Source organism: Hemibagrus wyckioides, linkage group LG14, assembly GCF_019097595.1.
Source record: "Hemibagrus wyckioides isolate EC202008001 linkage group LG14, SWU_Hwy_1.0, whole genome shotgun sequence".
NCBI lineage: Eukaryota > Metazoa > Chordata > Actinopteri > Siluriformes > Bagridae > Hemibagrus > Hemibagrus wyckioides.
The window spans coordinates 9,637,894-9,652,651 of record NC_080723.1 but is presented as its reverse complement, the minus strand read 5'-3'; the positions used below and the strand labels follow the sequence as shown (position 1 = coordinate 9,652,651).

Here is a 14,758-nt window from a genome sequence, read left to right as displayed (position 1 = left end):
GCCCAACAGGGGCAGCTTTGTGGACCTGGGGGTTTGAACTCACAACATTCTGAGCAGTAGTTCAACACTTTCACCACTGAGCTATCACCCACATCCCCTACTACAGCAACCAATCCACAACTTGTCAAAACAGCGGAACACATCAGGTTTTACTCCAATCAGCCAAGAACTGAACAGAACAACAAAACTGAACAACTGAAGACAAGAAAAGACCAGGTTATGCTTTTCCAATTTTTTTGTGCACCAACAGGAATAGGTTCCACAGTTAAAGTCACCATTATAACATTGTTTAACTATTCTGATAAATATTAAATGACTCGTATCTGGATGTCTTTATGTCATGCTCTAATTCCTCCTGCTTGATCGATCAATTACAGTGAAATAAGTGAAAAAAAAAAGTTGGGTGAAAGGCCAAGGGTGAGCACTATGTGCAGGTAAAAATGTGCCAAGTGCAATTGCAAGCTTTATCCATGGGAGGGCAGTGTACCAGGACCAGCTTGCAGATGTCCTTCCTGCCTTCTCTTTGGGATAAGTTCAGTCAAAACTCCAACAAGAATGAGCCATCCAACTTCTGGGAATTCGATCTGTGCTGGACTTTTGGCAAAAGTGAAAGAGCGTGATGATCTATACTGTAGGTCCTTTTCTTATTTTTTTGTCATGTTTTTTTTTTTTTTTAGATCATGTTTGAAGTAATTATTTATATGTTATGGGTTAGTTGTTTTGACAGAACTTGGAGGCAGCACTCTCTTCAAACGACAATCAAAAATAATTCCTGGAGACCACACAGATGAAAGCCAAGAGGAAAATCACAGTTTAGACGTGATCACAGAAGTATACAGAGGTACTTTCCAGTTTAGACACATCAGCATTGAATATTTGTGTGATAGCTTCTTAACCTTTTTAATAGATTATCTATGTATTATGTAAGTAACTGTTTTCTAGCAAAGTATTCTCTAGACAGCAAGGTTACTTTCAGTGAGAAACCTTTTCCCAGTAGCTTCACACGCCATGGAAGGGAGACAAATTGTATGCAAGGTGGGCAGCCGTAAGATTGCAGGGCTTTAATATGTTCCATATTTTCAAACCTAGCTCAGCAGGACATGATGTGTGGGGTGTGGAGTGTGTGGAGTGAAAAACGTCCCTCCTCGTCCAATCACGTCTCGCTCTCGGCTCGACTCGGCTGGGGGGGAGACCCCTTATAGAGCCAGAGGAAAACTGGCAGACTTTCGCAGGCTCTAAACCTTTACCAGCCATTTGCCACATATCATTCCGAGTGCTAGAGCTCAGTATTAAATGTGCTAAGCTCCTTGGGGTGTGTGTTTAATAGCAGAGTTGGGAAGAAAGATGTTTCAGGCTTTTGGTGTGTGGTAAATCTGAGCTCATTTTTTTTTTTTTTTTGGTGCATATTTTGGATTGCACGAGATGGGTTGAAATACGGTTCATTAATTAATTTAAGAGGATAATGACATGACGAGGTGGTGATATTATGTAAGAAACATATCTACTCAGATTCTGTCCCAAGGTAAAATCCAGCAAGACTTGTTATTCTCATTAGTACAAGTATGAAAACTTCAACTGGAGCTCCTTCAGGCACACAAAAAAAATCTGGAAAGGAAAAGTTGTTTAATATTTCTTATTGTGACATTATTATACAAACCCAAATCCTGTTTCTAGACATATTTAATCATTTCAAGCTTAAAACTCAAGGAAGATTTTGCTATGGCTAGATGCTTGGGCTTCTTTGTAGGAAAAAAAAAAAACTTGCTGATAGAATAAGACAAAGCTTGAGTAAATAAACAAACAAACAAACAAACAAACAAACAAACAAACAAATAAATAAATAAATAAGCTTAATGATCTTATATTTGTTTTAATGATCTAATGAAGAGATTTGCCTATAATTGAGAATTTTTTCTTACTAAGATATCTTTTTGTATTGTTCACTTGAAATTAGGCTCCATTTTTATTACAAACACAGTCAGTTCTTTGTCATTCATGCCGATGTGGATCTATGACTTCACACTTTTGGCTTCATTACGTGTTGTTTCTCTGTTCCCTCCTTCCCTACACACACACACACGGTGGATGTGAATCAATGTAAATACAAATCACTTTTAGGTCCAGGAGCATCTCTGATCCGTTCTCTGGCATCTAACTAACTGCCTCTGATCAGTTGTCTTGGCTTTAGACTTTACACAGCTTCAGGTTTTATACACTGAGCAGCAATTTCCTCTTGTAAATATTTAGTGTGTGTGTGTGTGTGAGAGAGAGAGAGAGAGAGAGAGAGAGAGAGAGAGACATTACACAAAACAGAGCCTAAGGCTGTACTTTAATTATGATAGTGTGAGAAAGATGCTAGCTTTCATGTGGTTCATGCTTTAATCCAGATATGTCTTGGAATGCATTCACAAGTCTGAATAATGTGTGTATGCTAGCAGCCTTGCTTGGCTTTTTTTACGAGAATCATTTCCTGTTGTAATTAGGGAATATGACGCCTAACTTTGGTTAGATACAATACAATTCCTGTGCTTTGAGCCAATATACAAATTACAGTACTACAGTATGCGGTGAGAATTTAATTATAGACACAACACTGGACTGGTTTGAAAACACAGCACCATTATTGTGAGTGTTGCTAACAAGGGGCCTTCAAATTCAGACAAATATTTAGACAAATATATCTTAGTAAAACTCCTAGAAACCCCAGTGGTGGATGAGTTTTGTTTTATGTTATACAGATCACTTTTTTATCCAGGGGGACATGGGGCACAAAGCGAGGGATACACTGATGAACTCAGGTTCCAACTCATCACCAAGACTAGAGAAAATTTAGAGATGTCAATGGATCTCTTTGGACTGGGGAGGAAACAAGAGTATGTTCAGGAAACACCCAAAACACAGGAATATATGAAGCAGAGGACAATCCAAATACTACAATAATTATTTTTAATCGAGTAGTAGTGTAGAGGTGTTAGAGGTAGTTTAATTGCCTATTTTTATTTTATTTTATTTTATTTTATTTTATTTTATTTTATTTTATTTTATTTTATTTTATTTTATTTTATTTTATTTTATTTTATTTTATTTTGAGAGGGGGAATGATTATAGTTGAGTGACAAATCTATTAAGATAAATGTATTAAGAAATCTGTTCATGGCTTCAACCTCGATGCCTGACAGTGTAGTTCCATCTGAGGTGCAGACACATACACACACACACACACACACACACACACAACTGCACATTTTTGCAGTGTAAAGGTACATTTATCATTTCAATTGAGTCCAAATATATGTTAACAGGGAAAAGAAGAGCGTTTTCAAAAATATTGTGAAAAGTCAGAATATTCCCTTCTGAGTCTGAAGCAGCTTAATGAGCAGCTTTTCTTCACTGTCCACTTTAGGAGAATTTTGCATAGTACTTTGCTTAGATAACCCCAGATATACTTCTAATAAATACATAAATCTAAGAGTATTATTTAATTAATAGTATCAGCTCCAGACTCCAACTTGAAGGAACTTTAAGACCAAATGTTAGGTGGATGAAATTATAAATGACAAATGCGTACCTGTGCAAAAGCTTATCTGTGAGTTTAGCAATTAAACTGTGGCCATTTTACAAGAGTACACTGAATCAGCATTTATTTTCCATCCATCGCCAATCAGTCTACTATGCATGTCCTTGGTCTCTGGGAGGAAACCAGAGTGCCTTTAGAAAGCCCCTGAGGAACTGCAAGTGTGTGCATGAACTTCACACACATGGTGGAGGCAGGAAGCAAACCACCAAGCCACTGTAACCCCCAATATTTCAAATCTCCTATCCAGTCTCTTTCTGTGTCACTCGTTATCAGATATTGAATTTAGCTTCCTTTTTCTGCTGCACTTTTAGCTCAACATACAAAAAGTAGAATGATTAATGTAGTTATTTCATTGTAATTTTCAATTCAAATCTTCAACCTGAATTTTGTATGTTCTGACTTTAAAAGCAAGTCTAAAGGTAGGGGTTTTGACCCCAAAACATCTGGCAACCTCTGAGGCCTGAACTAATCTGTGTGGGCTTCACAGAAAATAAATTCAAGCATGTGCATAAGCAGACTCTGATCATGAATAATGACAGCTTGTCTATCTTTTCTTCTGTCACTTCCTTAATTACTTCCTGGTTTGGTTATAGCTTTGCCTTGTCATCTGTAGGTCTTTAGGTAACCATGCTTTCATTAGAAGTCCCAGATATTTCTTGCCTAACTGTTTTCATCTATTATGCTGTGCTACAGTAGCTCTTTTGTGGCACTGGACCAGAAAGGGTAGCCTTCATTGCCCAAAAGCATTAATGATCACCCAGGACTCTGTCGCTGGTTACTCCGATAAAAGTAGGAGTCCTTAGTTTGTTAAAAATTTACTACATTTATCCTATCTCTAATGTTGTCTTTTATTAGCTATTAACTATTTATTTCATGTTAGAAGAATCTGTCACTCTACTCAATCATGCCTGTTAATACAAGGTCTGAGAAATGATCATGATACAGATGTCAGTTAACATTATTCAAAATCAAGGAGCACAAGGGGAACATGGGGGCTGTAAAAGAGCAGGACTTGAGATCAACTAGGTTTTCCTGCAAAGATTTATATTATTCCTAATATAGTAACAAATTAAAACCAGATAAAACACTTTACCATGTACCTGTTGAAATGACACATTTGTTTATGTGTGTGACACATTTGTTTGTGCATGGACACTACACAAGAAAAAGGGCCCTTACATAAAGACAGGGGGTGTAGCTTGTAACTTGTTTCGTACATAAAGTGCTTAAAAATTAAAACATATACATCACGGCAGTAGAAAATATGAAGTACTACAGCAGTCTGACAGTCTGACTTGGTAACTCATACAGAATAACCAATGTGTGCTGGACACTCCTGCATCCTGGGGAATCAGTTTTAAACAGGATCTAAGCAGATTCACTTTAACAGAAACTTAATTCTATACAGATTCAGAGGAAAAAAAGGTCAAATTCAGCACAGTCAATATTTCAGTATTTACTAACTAATGCTTTGGTGTGTAATGGGCAATTTCAGTATTTGTGCAGCAATCTTATCTTGCTTTACATAAAAAACTATGAAAAAGACATTTTACTTGGTGGCTGGTCAAATATCAACAATAAATTTAAGCTTTTGGGTTAATGGGTTGCTGTATAACATCAGTTAATGTTGTTATTGACTGCTGCTCAAGAGTTACTGATTATCTTAGCTTACTTAGCTAACTAAAGCGTAACTAGCAATGCATGACATTAAGATAATTAAGATAATAACAGATTTATTCACCCACACAGGAAAATCCTTCAATGCTGTGAGCTAGCTGTGAGAAATCACCATTATGATTATCACAGGACGTGCTCACCTCTACATTTTTGCAAATATGATGTTGAATTCTTGTAAGCAGAAATCGTATGTTACTGAGGCAGAACAGGAATCTGAATATCAAAGAGTCTTTCTTCTGATCTACATCTTGAAAAAAATCCTGCAGATAAGGCCACAGGTTTTCTTCCATCATAGGCTACAGTATTTCAGGCTGTAACACTGCAGCCACTACATTTATATGTTATATGATGTATGTTGTCTATGTGGCACCAGGGTCCTGGAGAAACGTTGTTTCAGTTCACTATGTACTGTGTCAGCTATATGTGGCTGAAATGACAATAAAGCTTCTTGACTCTTGACTTGACATTTAATAAAACCAAAAAGATACATTGGTTCAAAAATAATGTGCGAGCTGAAGCTTGGTTTTCTGTGCTGTAATTGGACAACAGCTTTCTTTTCTTTCTCTTCATTTTTAAATACAAGTAACAAGAGATGTGGGATAATGTAGCGAAGTAGAAAATGTGATCTGTTACTTCAAACTGTAGTGGAGTGAAAGTAAAAACTCTCAAAAAATTTGTATACTTTAGTAAAATATAGATACAGGAAAAATATACTTAAGTATAGTAATGAATTACATTTACTTTGCCCACCACTGCTGCCTAACATATTACACCTCTTGACAGGAGCCAATGTAACAAGATATGCACTTCACCTGTCAGAATACCTAGAGCCTGGAGTTTTTCTGGACTTATGAATATCAACCACCACCTCTACCTGTACCTTTTGCACAATGCATAACATAAAATATATAACATTCTATATCATATTCATCATTCCATTCATACCACATCACTGTACCATATACAGATCTAATCACTATAGCACTATAGACACTGTATTTAGATTATATATATATATATATATATATATATATATATATATATAATATATATATATATATATATATATATAATATATATATATATATATATTCCTAATGCAATTTTCCACCATATTTTACCTTGTGCCCTATATTTTATTTTATTTTGTTATTTCTAATTTGTATCTTATATTTATTCTTTTATGTTAGCATTCATTGGCTCCATCTTTTTCACTACATGTCATTATGTGTATGATTGGGTATGTAACAAATAGAATTTGAATTTGAATTATGATTTTGTGAGTGCTTTTTAATGTTATGGCTGCTTGGTGTATTTTATTTTATTTTATTTTATTTATTACTCTCTATTTTAATTACTCAGACAGTATTAATTCAACAATTCAATTGCAAATTCACCTTCACTCTTATTTTCACTCATATGCTCTTTCATAGGTTCTATATCCTGTAAACCAGCGGTGACTACAAGCTAAACTTGAAAAAACAAAACAAGAAACACATCACAACACTTTGCTAGAACATTTGCAATGTCCTAAACACAGTTTCTCTCCATAGCAGGACGTTTTTTGTCTCTGAATCAGGAGCAAGCACTGAACAGAAAGGCTGAAGCTTCGCTTCCGATCTGCCACCCGCTATAAATGATGAATTACAGAGAGTGAGAGAGAGAGGACTGGGACTGGCCACAAGGTTCTCCACCGCAGACCAAAATGACAGAGGTCATAACATGCCTCCATGTCAGGAAATAAGACTTATGGTTTGGTCTGCCAGTATTGCTTTATAAACACAGTGTGCAGGGACTCACTCACTCATGGTTACGCTCCTCATAAAATCAGAAGTAAATTTGGAAAGGTTTGGTTTGCTCAGTGCTCCTTTTAGAATACATCTCTCTGAATAGAAACCTAGCTGTGGAATGTTGACAAGAGAATCGAGTTGACAGAACCAACCTTTAGCACTGACGTATGTCTCCAGGCCAGTTTCAACGGTCGTGGTGGATGACGAATCATAAGATAAAGGCAATCTGTTGCCTCAACCAGTATGGAGGAACTCCACCACAACCGCTGGCACGGTGAGTCAACTTGGCCTGGAATTCTGAGCCTCGAAAATAGCAGCACAACAACTTAAATAACATCACAGCTACTGAAAACTGGCCATGAGACTCCTAAAAAAAGACCTGAAGCTTTCTGACGTCAGATGCTTGTGGTTGTGAAGCACGTTTAACGTCACTTTTGCTCTCTAGACAGCTGAAAAACAACCAGTCATCTTCATTCAGTGGCTCAGTGATAAGGTTGTGTCACACTTCCACAAATCTCTTGGATGTGTGCCTGTAGCATGAACTTATCAAATGGCGACATTTTGAACTATGTATATATATTTTGAACTATATATATATATATATATATATATATATATATATATATATATATATATATATATATATACTGTGCCCACAATGTCTCAAAGGCTATCTGTGGGAGTGTGTATATATAGAGTATGTGTGTGTGTAATCCAGTGACATCCATGAGAACATATACTATTCATTCAATTCAATTCAATTTACTTGTATAGTGCTTTTTTCAATAGACATTGATACAAAACAGCTATAATTAAAATTATAAAGTGTAACATTTATCCCTAATTAGAAGCCTGAGGCAATGGTGGCAAGGAAAATCTCCCTGAGACGAAATGAGGAAGAAACACTGAGAGGAACCAGACTCAGAAAGGAACGTCTTCCTCATTTGGGTGACACCAGAAAGTAAATAATGTAAATGTAAATCAATTGTTTATAGTCATGTGGAACTGTGCAACCAGCAGCTCCTGAGGAACTAATAGTTCAGCATAATTTCTATGTTCATTACAGATTTAACACTAATTCCTTCCTGACAAAATCTGATGAAGACCTGAGTGCAAAGATGACCGCCGCAACAGCAGTTCGAAGATGGTGTGATAGTCTCCAAGTACTATTGACACAGTAATTTAGAAAAGCAGACAGTATTATGCCTTTAATATTATTATCACATATACATTGCAGCACAATGAAATTCTTTCTTCGTATATTCCAACTTTGGGGGTTGGGGTCAAGGTGCAGGGTCAGCCATGATGCAGCACCCCTGGAGCATGGGCCACTGGGGTCTTGCTCAGGGGCATGACAATGGCAGCTTGGCCATTCTATTAATTACAAATTGTTAGAAGCATAAGAATACAAACTTTTTCACAGGTTCTGTTTTTAGTATCAGACGAGCGAAGCTGGTGTACAGTACAATATGAGCAGTTAACACACTTTTTAAAACATGTTCTTTTTTAAATCTGAATACAAACAAAGAGTTTTGAGTCCTTCATACTTCATTTCTAATGTCCATTTCCATTTTCCTTCATACTTCATTTTAATGTCCATTAAATATTAATGACTCATATTCTAATATTAATGTCATAAATATTTTCCTCATCATTTTCATCTTGACACTAAAAGCAAACACAACAGATTTCATCACTCAGTTTAATTAACAACAGAAATGTAATAATTCACATGCAAATAAATAGATTGTTATTCAGTTCATTTCCTAATTTCCTTTTCCCTTTCAAATAACATTGAATAGAAGAATCTGAATGCATTAATTATTTAAATGTCCTGAATACAAGAACCTGATTGATTGGATTATGAAGTGCACAGATGTGTGTTTATACGGTATGTTGGATGCGTGAGCACTTTTTGGAGAGGTCAGAGAGAGCCATGAGCAAATAGAGTCATGTGACTTACTGCAAGAAAAGTGATGTTGTTGTTTAGTAGATAATAATTATTATTATTAATAATTAATTCTAAAAATCTATAGTGTGGTCCAAAATTCTGGATTGTTTTTTTAGAATGTATAATATTTTAAACCAAGAAAATAAATGTTGAATATTCTCGTTTTTTCTTTCCTTCCTGAGAAGCTTTACTGAGTACTTTAACTGCTACAAAGTGCTGAGACACTGGGGATTCCTTCTGTGGGAAAGAAATGTCTTTAAACCAAAACCTTCACCACATAAGTGATTTTTCTTTATCAAACAACACATTTAAAAAAAAGAAGACCCTGTGTATGAGCTGTTATTAGAGTATCTACTGTCAGAGTCGTGCTGTTATACACAAATCATGCACACCAGTCAGATTCATGGTACTTATTTACCCATAATACCCGTTCTTGTTGCTGAAAAAGCAATTCTTTAAACATCACTCATTTATAATCCATTCTCATGAAGGAATATTGGATATAGCCAGGCCAAATCTCAAATATATACATACACAAATACATTTATCAGATGATATTTTGTTCATGGGTATGTCAGTTTCGAAGCTGTCATCACTTTGGTTTGATCAGCAAGCTCAGACTGCACACTCTCCGGAAATTTCTGGTTAGGAACCCTCAGTGACCATAATAAGAAACTCAGCTTTGGAAAATTGTCTACATGAGGTTAAAATACCTGAAGTCGTCTTATTAATTTCATTGCTCTGTACTTTTACAAGGTTCATAATGGACATGTTAATAGTTCTGGTTAATATTCCAACAATAACTAGCATATGACATATTGTACAATTCATATTCACTTAGAAGTAATCCACAAAACAATATAAGGTCTGCATGCTGCTTACTAGCTTCCCTGTTCCATCAGTTCTATAAGTCTTAATTGTATTAATCCATTTTAATGATGTCTAAGCTTATAATATCTAAGATAATAAAAATGTATAGACTTTCTATAAATTTTGTGTATGAACATCAGTGCATGCTTCATCTGAATCCATGGACTCCACAGTTTGAAATTTTCAATGAGGTTTCACTGCTATAACAAACTAATATAACTAAATGAATTGCGACGCATCAACCATGAGCCATGAGAAGATATCCAGGTCAGTTACGTGCCAAATAGAACCTGAAAATATCATATTCCCATCTTTGAGCCAGCTCTGTAAGTAATAAATGAAACGTAATAACATTTACAGTTCCAAACTAAAGCTTGAAAATGTCAGTCCAATGTCACAAGAAGCATAACTATTGGCAGAGGCAGATGATATCATACATCAAAGAATTTATGAGCCAAAAAATGTGGACTTTCAAAGCAGTCCAGGGACCTCATCTATCATCACTGTGCAGAGAGGGTTCTACATTTTTTTCCTTACACATAAAATTTTGAATTCTTGTATGCACTGCAAAACCGGGACATGATGTTTGTGCGCAGGTCATAAGAGGAATAAATACCAACTGTTTGAAACCACCATGTCACTGTACATTTTGAGCATGGATGCATCCATAAATAACTATAAATAATATAAAAAATAATAGGAAATAAATAAATAAATAAATAAATAAATAAATAAATAAATAAATAAATAAATAAAATGATACAAATAAAAAAAATATTTTAAAAATGGAACAAACTTTTTGTTAATGTCATCAGAAAATAATCAAGCAAAAGAAACAATTTTTTCAAGTCTATGTTATTATCTAATGGCAACCAAAAGAAAAGTCATGTAGTGTTTAAATGTTGGGATAAATATGACATATAAATAATTAAGTTAAATCCAGTGATAAGAAGGCAGTCAAGCTATTTACATAAAGAAAAACAGCAACTGCATGGAAATCCCATTTCACAGGTGTGTATTGTGTATCAGTATTGAATAGATAAGATCCAACAAGTTCACACTGATGGTGGTGAAAGCTTGAGTTTTTCTCTACAGAGCCAAAAACACCATGCTGAATGCATTTGGACTTACACAGGTGTTACATTTATGTGTCTCATTTCCTTCTCCAACTCGGGTCTCGAGTGTGACTCACAACTTAGTCATGGTTTTGGGAGTGGGTTTGTGTATATAAACCACTGAGTGTTTATAGCTATGGAAATGCACTGTCTGTAAACAGCTTCCAGTAAAATCTTACAGGAAGATGAAAAATGTCACATTCATTTCGCTGAATTTATTTAACTGCCATCGATCTAAGGTGTAATCTTACCTGGAGTCCTGCGTTTATTCTTTCTACTTTCTGAGCAGGATAGAGCAGTTATTAAGGATGAATGAGTAAATTCCCTATTAGATTTATAAACTAAATATTTGTTATGTACTATAGATATTTTTTAGTACTTCCTGCTATTTGATTATAATTAACCATATATATGATTCTTTCCCCAGAAGCCAAATAATTCAGGTGTTCGCTCCTGTTTGGTTGTGTCCATGTTCAGCAGTAAATGTCTTTTTCATGTTCCACTCCCCAGTTGTGGTTAATATGAAGTTCATATAAAGGTAGACACTCAGGATTACAAGAATATGTTCGGTTTCATAAGTATTTCTGTTTTTCCCTAGCCTACTAGGGGCAATATATTCATATAAAAGTTTAAAAAACAAAACAAAAACAAAACAAAACGGTTATTATATTCTTTTTTTACAGAAATGTAAACTGTGATATCAAACCCATTTCTGTTTTCTGAGATGCCCCAAGTGCTTGTTCATCTAGAAAGCAGCAAATATTTGATCTTCAACCACTAAAATTCTTTGTAAGGTTATCCAACAGAGGGAAAAACATCTAAAACACACTGAAAGCCAACAGAGTCCTGACTCATTTTATATCAGACTCACAGTCTGAACATCATTCAGTTTTTTATCCTGATTGATAACATCCCATACGTCCATTTCCATTCTGCCAGTAGATTGGAACACCAGTTTACAGGTAAAAAGGGGGTTAAACCTATTTCTAGATATCAAGCTGGAAAAACATATTTGATTTATTCAACTTTGCTTCATTCTAGAGATTCATAAAAAATGTCTCAATCAAGTTTTTAGTCATTTTAATAGGAAATACCAGATAGATCTGATTAGATTCAAGATATTGATTGAGATTCACTTCATTGATTCAACAGTGGAGATAAGAAAAAAAAACTGGTGGCTGTTTTAAACGCCTCTATTAGAAGATCATCACTGGTGGGGTAAGGAAAGAGGAAATGTACAAAAACTCATCCATGAGTTGAGATTCAACATCTAAACTCTGTGTTTACTAGTGAGCACCTCACTGTGAGAGATAACATGTGCTCATGCCAATAATCAGACATCATTAATAAAGCATTTGCAGACAGAATGTATGATGTACACACACACACACACACACACACACAGATTTAGCCATATCTAACCTAATTTAGAATATTTTATACACTGGAATACAATCACAATGGAAAGAGAAATCTATTAAATAGATAAAAATCACTATAATGTATAAACATGTTTATTTTGACCTTGAAATGACTGTGGAATAACTCATCAAGGGAGAGGCTGGGTAAGTAACTCTATCATTCCAATAAGCAGTGATTTTGCCCTCACAGCATCGAATGTTTGGACAGACAAAGAGCCAAACGATCTTCTGCCATGTGTTTACAATCTAAATTGTGGGATGTAGCAGGAAAAACCCAGCCCAAGTTGAGGCAGTGATCAGCTCTGGAATTCCCCATTACACTTTCCCACTACAACACAACTACAGTGTGTCTTATTTTAGAGCCTTATTAACAATCTACATAGCAACGTAGCAACAAAACCTTCGCATTAGAATACAGTCGCGATTGTTTGGGTGGTGACCTGTTCTGAAATGTCAAGCCATCCACATCCAAACGAATACAAAACCAGAAAACACACAAGGTTACTGTACATGTGTGCTGTCTGATCAGGTTTCACTATATGTTGGCATTAGCAGGGTTTTGGATTCTTCTTGACAATAATTCAATTACAGAAGAAAAAAATCAATTTGACTTAGAACAAAATATGCCAAAACGAGTCTGTCAACATATGGAAATAATGCTTGAAAAGAAATAATTAAAACAAGACAAGTTTGCATATGGAAGGGAAGAAACAGAGACGTAGGGATAGTGCTAGAGAGTTACAGCTCCATGATTTGATCCTGAGCTAGAGCAACTGTCTGTGTGGAGTTTTGCAGGTCCTCAGCATGTCCATGTGAGTTTCTGGCAGGTTCTTTGGTTTCTTCCTACTGTCCAAATACAGGAAGGTGGACAGGCTATGTTAAATTGTCCTAAGGTGAATACGTAAACTGGTGTACCATCTGGTATATCTTCTCCTGCCTAGAACCCAGCATATTTTGGATTGGCTCTGGATTCATAGCAACCTTGACCAGAATAATGCAGTTAAAGCACAATAAAGCAGAGAAAGCACAGAATGAACAATGAAGTACATGCACTTGCCAACTTCTATAAAGAAACAAATAACCTTTGGTGACACCAACAAATTGCAAAAAATTGCAACAAACTGCAGAGATTCAAACTAGAGATTCAAACTGTCTGAATCTCTAGAAAATATTCAGTTTATTCAAGATTAATCTTTCAGAATAGATTCTGCTTCAGTTCTTCGATGTTATGACTCCACCACAATGGGGTTGAGGTCTAAACTTTGTCTCTGGTCTTTTAGCCATTCAGATGTCGATTTGGTGTGCCAAAGCTAAAGGTGTACTTTCTTTTTCTCATGAATGCATGCTGCCTTTAATGTACTATAAGCTGCACTCAGGAAGAAAATCATCAGAAGTCAGAATCACAGTTTTTATTAAATACTTACTGTGTTAGTTTCAGTATCGTAACCTTTTTATGGCCTTTTTATGAATACATCTTGGGGATTTTGACAGACACCTTTCTTTCAGTTGGGAAATCAAACTTAATTGAGCAATTATTTCAGCATGAGCATGATTTTACTGGGTTCTACCACTTGCACTGAGCAATGCCACTCTTCTCTCTGATATTATGCAATGCAATTGGAAAATAATGTGTCCTATGGGTCACATCCTTCAGAGCTAAGCAGTTAGCTCTCTGCCATGCTCATTAAGATGCTTGATGATGTAGAATAAACTATTCATTTTAGAAGAAATTATGGTTGCCTTTAATTTTCCTTGGAAGGTTAAAGGAGTCCTGGGGCTTATTGTTGGTGTTAAAAAGCCTCTGAGTTTTTCAGATATAATGCAATAGGGGTTTGCAACACTGTTTATTACTGTATCTATGCACATGGCTGGGAGAAAATACACTATATGGCCAAATTTATGTGGACACCTTACTGACCATCAGACCCATATATGGTTCTTCTCTAAATTGTTGCCAAGAAGTTTGAATCACACAGTTGTATCAAAGCACAGACCTCCGTGAAGAGTGGTGTGGAGATTAAGGTTGGAGTGGAGGAAATCGAGTGTCCTGCACAGACCCCTGACCTCAAGGCTCCTTTGGGATGAACAGGAACACTGACTGAACCCCAGACCTCCTCACTTAACATCAGTGCCTGATCTCACTAATGCCCTTGTAGCTGAACAGGAAAACATTCCAACCAAAATCTAATTGTAAACATTGACATTAGCATTGTTAGGTTGCAAATTTTAAAAGATTTAGCCCAAATTATTTCAGTTCTCAGCCCTAGACCTACTCTGACTTATTACATATCAGAATCACATCATCAATACACATGTTTTTGGAATGAAAACTTTGTATTTCTTTAGATCTATTTTTC

General features: G+C 35.7%; 1 long non-coding RNA gene across 1 annotated transcript; it reads left to right on the top strand.

The window, feature by feature from the left end:
- The first annotated feature begins 544 nt into the window (after positions 1–544).
- Positions 545–9,068, top strand: LOC131365232 (uncharacterized). The gene is made up of 4 exons (XR_009206577.1): positions 545–631; positions 716–841; positions 7,893–8,005; positions 8,111–9,068. It is a non-coding gene; the product is annotated as an uncharacterized LOC131365232 (long non-coding RNA).
- Positions 9,069–14,758: the final 5,690 nt, after the last annotated feature.